The sequence below is a fragment of the Rattus norvegicus genome, chromosome 20, assembly GCF_021556685.1.
Source record: "Rattus norvegicus strain SHRSP/BbbUtx chromosome 20, alternate assembly SHRSP_T2T, whole genome shotgun sequence".
Classification (NCBI taxonomy): Eukaryota; Metazoa; Chordata; class Mammalia; order Rodentia; family Muridae; genus Rattus; species Rattus norvegicus.
This window is the reverse complement of record NC_141553.1, coordinates 20,309,387-20,315,000: the sequence shown is the minus strand read 5'-3', so window position 1 is coordinate 20,315,000 and position 5,614 is coordinate 20,309,387. Positions and strand designations below refer to the sequence as shown.

At 46.2% G+C, this 5,614-nt stretch overlaps 1 long non-coding RNA gene across 1 annotated transcript in view; it reads left to right on the top strand.

Moving 5' to 3' along the window:
• The window catches only part of LOC147998599 (uncharacterized), a 40,803-nt gene extending 35,402 nt beyond the window's left edge, over positions 1-5,401 (top strand). Inside the window, exons 2-4 of the long non-coding RNA XR_015645787.1 lie at positions 1,173-1,463; positions 2,999-3,041; positions 3,407-5,401. This is a non-coding gene — a long non-coding RNA (uncharacterized LOC147998599). The remainder of the gene's footprint in view (positions 1-1,172; positions 1,464-2,998; positions 3,042-3,406) is intronic.
• Positions 5,402-5,614: the final 213 nt, after the last annotated feature.

Genomic DNA, 5,614 nt, shown 5'->3' with positions numbered 1-5,614 from the left:
TACTCAAGAAGAGAAGATTCTAAGTGCCATGGAGTGGAACAGAGAGACAGAGTGGGCCAGAACCTTCATGATTTGGGGTAGTCATTTGGATACTTTAAAAAGTATCTCCAGCCTAAGGCCGGGGAGATGGCTCAACAGTTATGAGCAGGCACTGCTTCTGCAGAGGACCCAAGCAGTTACCATCACCCAACTAGGACAGCAGACAATCAACTGTGATGTAACTCCAGCTCCAGGAGATCCAATACCCTCTCCTGGCCTCCACAGGCACCTTTACATATACACACATACAAATATACACAAAAGTACTAATAAAACAGAGGTAGCTTCACAGAGTGTTCTGTGGTACCTGGGCATACAAAGGCTGAGTGTGGTTTATAGAAAAATTATGTGTGCCAAGGACACTTCCTTAAGCTCCAAGCCACGCTGCTGTAGGTCGTGAGTCCAATGTTGACGAGTCACAGTATATGTTAAATCAATTATTATATAAAGCAAGCGTCCGTTCTGAGCATGAGACAGACATAATCAAGACGAAAGCTCACAGAGGCCAGCACCGGGGTTTCCTAGAAGAAGTGTTTCCACATTTACTAGTGTGTGTTCTCGATGACAGTACAGAGGCCAATTAGTGGGAGTAATGAAGCCTGAGTGCAGAAACACACAGTCTGTAAATGTCTGTGGAGCAGCCATGTATTTCCTGGTTCCCTACTTACTAGCTTGTTTTAATGAACAAATACAAATCACATGTGTTTATCGTGTTTGTTCTCAATACATAATTAGAATATGGCTAAAGTGAGGAATTAACATATGTATTATCTCTCATTTTTCGAGGGAAGAGAACATTTAAAGATTGTTCGCTGCTATTGTTTTGTTTTGTTTTGTTTCAAAATGCAGTTCGTGAACCAGTAAGGTAAGGTGCTTGCCACAAAGGCTTACAAACACAAGTTCGGTCCCTGGAACCCACGTGGTTGAAGGAGAGAACTAACTCCAGCGGGTTGTCCTCTGCCCTCCACACTGGCGCAGTGACACACATATGCCCACACACCCATGCACAGATTAAGTTCTGCAATCCATCATTGCTAACTAGAACCACCATGTTCACAAAGATTTGTGGATTTATAATTCACCTTGTGCATGAGCGGTCTTACTTCAAACATGCACCTTTTTTTTTTTTCCAGAGACAAGGCCACGCTGTCTTTCCTATAGTCAAAAGGAAGCTTGTAGAAGAGTGCTTCTGATGCTTTGATTTAAGCAGGAATCTGCGAGTACTGACGCTGAAGGACCTTGTTCCCAATTGGCTCTTGATCAATCAATAAAGATGCCAGCAGCCAATGATTGGGCGAAAAGAAAGAGGTGGGACTTCCAGGTTCCAAACAAGCTAGGAGCAAAGAGACAGAGACTAGAGAGATACTTGGAAGACAGACGGAATAGACCAGACCGGAAGCTCTGCAAGGGAACTCTTCCAACAGGTGGGCAGGAAGGGAAAGTGGCACACAGAAGGGCAGCCTGAAAACATCTTGGGCAGGAAAACCAATGGGCTTCACAAAAGGTATTCGGGCAGCTAAGCTGAGAGCAGATTGAGGGGTGTTGAGCTAGGAAAAAAGATAGGGGCGCACTAGCTGAGGGAGAGTTTCATCCACGGATCCAAAAGTTCCCTGAGCTGTGGCTAGAAGCAGGCCCCTCCCAGGAGCTTAAATCAGGATAGTAAAAACTACGCACTGTAGAAGCTCTCCAAACAGATATGTAGACAGGTAACTCAGAACCTACTCCATCTTCTTCTGGCAAAAGAGGCTACACGACCCTCGTTCCCGAGCAGTCTTAGGATGGATGGAGAAGAAGCCCCGATTTTGGGACAGTCGGCCATTATTATTTGTTTTAATAACGACATTTACTGAGGAGCCATGGACAGCAAATGCCAGGAACAGGACAGAAAGTCACAAGGACTCTGCCTTGTTTCTATGAACCTGGATCCGACCTCAGACTCTCCCTCCCCACATCCTGCACTGGGGTGGAAGGCTTTGTGCCCGTTCTTTGCCTCCCCACATTGAGCCAGACATTTCCATTCAAAATCTGAAGGAGTACAGGGACATTGACCAGGGTCATCAACCCCACGCACGCTTAGGCACGCCTGCCAGAGAAAACACTGCGTGGGGTGGTTCTAGGTGGAACAAAAGAGTTCCAGGTGAGGCCGGTGTCTTCAAAAATCTTACCATGGCGAGAGAGAGTGAGCCTAGCTAAAACTCTGACCTTAAAGCTCGATGAACGTTAATCCATTTGATACTGAGCCAACACAGCATCATATGAACAGTGGTAGCCATGTCCTGGGCATAGATAGAAATAGGGGGCACTCAAGCTTATTTTTATTGGCTTGTATCCTTGGCTCTGGCTACTGGGACCCTGTGTGCATAACTTGGATTAAGTAGAAGATGCCTCGTAATTGCTGATGTCGTCCTACCCTGAAGCCTCAGTCTCAGATAAACACAGATGACTGTGTATCTCATCCTGGCTTAAGGTTGTTACCATGGAGCTTTTTTCCCAAATTGCTCAAGATGGAAAGAAATTGTCCATCTTTTAAGCAGGGTCCCTGAACATGGTATGAGTACACACACACACACACACACACACACACACACACACACACACACACACAAATAAATGAAGAAGAAAGGGAATATGGGGTGCCGGTAGAGTACCATTCCCCGACTGGGTCCTAGTGGTACAGATCCGGTCACAGGGTGCACCCACCAGAACATCCAGACAAACATGATTCAGGAACGAGGCTTTATTTGTACCTTAATGAGGATTGAAAGCTTCTGGAGTGTGAGGTTCCAATCGGCAGCTTTGGCCTTTGCATTGGCTAACGGCCAAACTGTGTGTGACGTGTTTTAAGGAAAAGGGAGTAAAGGTGTATTTCCCAAGAAATAGTTCTTTGCTTTCTCTTCAGGTCTTGACGTATTCTAGGGAATAAAAAAAAAAAAAAAGTCATGTATTTTGTCTCCACCAGAAGTGAAATCTCAGACTGAACAGAAGCTCAGAAACAGGCGATGGTAAAATGTTCATTTTATTTTTTTCTGGGTTCGGCGTCCACTCCCACTCTCAGAGATGCCTTTGCTGTATCTCCCTAGCCCTCTCTCTCCGACTCCCACCCCAGTGTCATTGGCTCCACAAATCCCTCTGAGGTTGGGGTCACTGCCAAACCCTACTCCTTCCTTGCCCCTATGTCCATACACCAGGGAAGCTCCATCTGCAAACCCCGGGGACAAGGACAGTGTTTCAGGAAGTTTGTGGGAGTCTTTCAGGAACTCGGGGTAAAAAGAGTCAAGAGTTGGCCTATGGTAGAACACAGGAACCTCTGGTATTACACAGCACAGTAGTGTAACTGTGCCTAACGACAGTTAATTCTGTATTCCAGAATAACAGAGAGGATCTGGAATGTTCCCAACACACGAAGAGGATAAATGTTGGCGGTGATGGATATGGTAATTACCCTTGACAACATCCAATTCTACATTTCAAAACAACCAAGAGGATTCCCGATGTTGGGACACAGAGAAGACATAAACATCTGGGTGGTAGATGACAACCATCCTGACACGATTATTGCGTCTTCCTCCTATGCGTTAAAAAAAAATCTCACATGGTATCCTATAAATACGAACGATTATTATGCGTTAACTGAAACGTTTTAAACCTGAGACGCAGCAAAAGAAGTCCATGCTGGCCTTGCCCTGGGACTTTAGACCTGGGACTCCAGGAAAGCCAGTCCGTATGCAGACTGACCAATCAGGAGGCCCAAGAGTATGACAGGTAAAAGAGAGACTCCTGAAGCAGGGAGATGGCACGCTTGTCACGTGGGCATGAGGACCTGAGTGCGGGATCCCAGAACTCATGTAAAGCTGAACGCCAGGGTTCATATCTGCAAACCGTTGCTCCTACAGCTTGGGGATGGTCACTCCCAGCCTAGAAGCGGCAATCCTAGCGGTTGACATGTCAGTTAGCCTGGCCCACACAGCGGTTAACGACAAAGAGACCTTGTCTCAAACAAGGTAGAAGGCAAAAGACCAACACCCAAGGTTGTCCTTTGACCCCTAAATGCACAGTGACACACACGGAGCTGTACTGCCCCGTGCAAACATGCGTACCTGCACTCGTGAGCACACACACGTACACACACACACACACACACACACACACACGCACATACACACACGCACACACACAAGTATGAGATTATAAAACAGTAATTGATCATATTCACCTTGGCTGAGGGAGGTCATCTGGTGGTGCTGTTCGTAATATAATGAATCCTCGGCGCTGCTGTACTTTAGGCCTGGCTACCACTGAGCCTTCTTCCTGCCTGGACTGTGTGCCTTCTGCCTTGTGTGATCTCAGAGGACACGGATGGAATAGAACGGCCTTTGAAAGCGTTCGTGCAGAGGGAATCATTCGAGATCAGTACGCTTGTGGGAAAGGCTATGACGTCACCTGAAGGCAGGAGTCAGGTGCTCACAAAAATTCCTGGTAACGTGGGAAGATGAGAGGTGGGGACCGGAAGGGACTGGAGCAGGACAGTTGCTTCTCAGCCCTGGCGCTCACGGACAGCAGGTATCATCCTGTGTCTCGCTGTAAAAAGTCCCCACTTTAAAAATACCGGACCGGTGAATTTCTTTTTCTAAACTAGAACCCATCTAATCTATCACGCTGTAGAGGATTGTGGTTTTTTTTTTTTAAATCGTTCCCGGACAAATAGTTCTTCAAGAATGCTGTCATTAGAATTTAGACAGTCACTGAGAGTATTTCCCCATTCCAAGTACTTGTAACGTGACCTTGGCATGCTTGACGTGCACACTTCAGTAACAGTGGGAGTTAAAATTCCGTCAGATTAGTTAGACCAATATTTTTTTAATTTTTATTTATTTACGTGTCTGGCCGGCAGTGTGTATACATGAGTGTAGGTGGCCATGGAGAACAGAAGGGAACATCAGATGCCCTAGACTTCCAGTTACAGGTGGGTGCGAGCGTCCAGATGTGGGTGCTGCACACCCAGCCCGGGTCCCTCTGTAAGAGCAACAGGTGCTGAAAAACCACCGAGCCATCTTTCCAGGCTCTGAATCGAACTTTATAAACACCAGTCTTCTTGTTTACCTTCTCTACAGCAAACACATTTATTTCATAATCCTTAGAAACATGAGATCCAGCCTAAACAAACACTGTTAGGGTTTTTTTTTTCCTTTTATCGAGGACTGATTTTTAATTGTGCGTACCTGTGCATCTAAGTGAGGGTGTGTGGCCCATTAAGTCTTTGAAGAAAATATGTATATTAGCATCAGGCCGACTTACATGAAGCGGCAGCAAGATGAGATTTTTCGTAAGCATTAAAGCTGTCGGCATCGAGGTCCTCTAAGAATCGGCAGCGTTGTCAAAGCTTGAGTGCTCTGGGCGAGGGAAGGGAGGGAGGGGTACTTAGGGCATAAGTGTGTGGCTAAGCCGTAGGATGCTATTGGTAGTTTGCCTCAGCGAATGTTTGGCAGACACTGTTTTCCTGGGTATGATTGTCAGGGCCCTCCGTTTACACTGAATTTTAAAATTAAACTAGAATTTTCATTGGGGCTTACGTCTT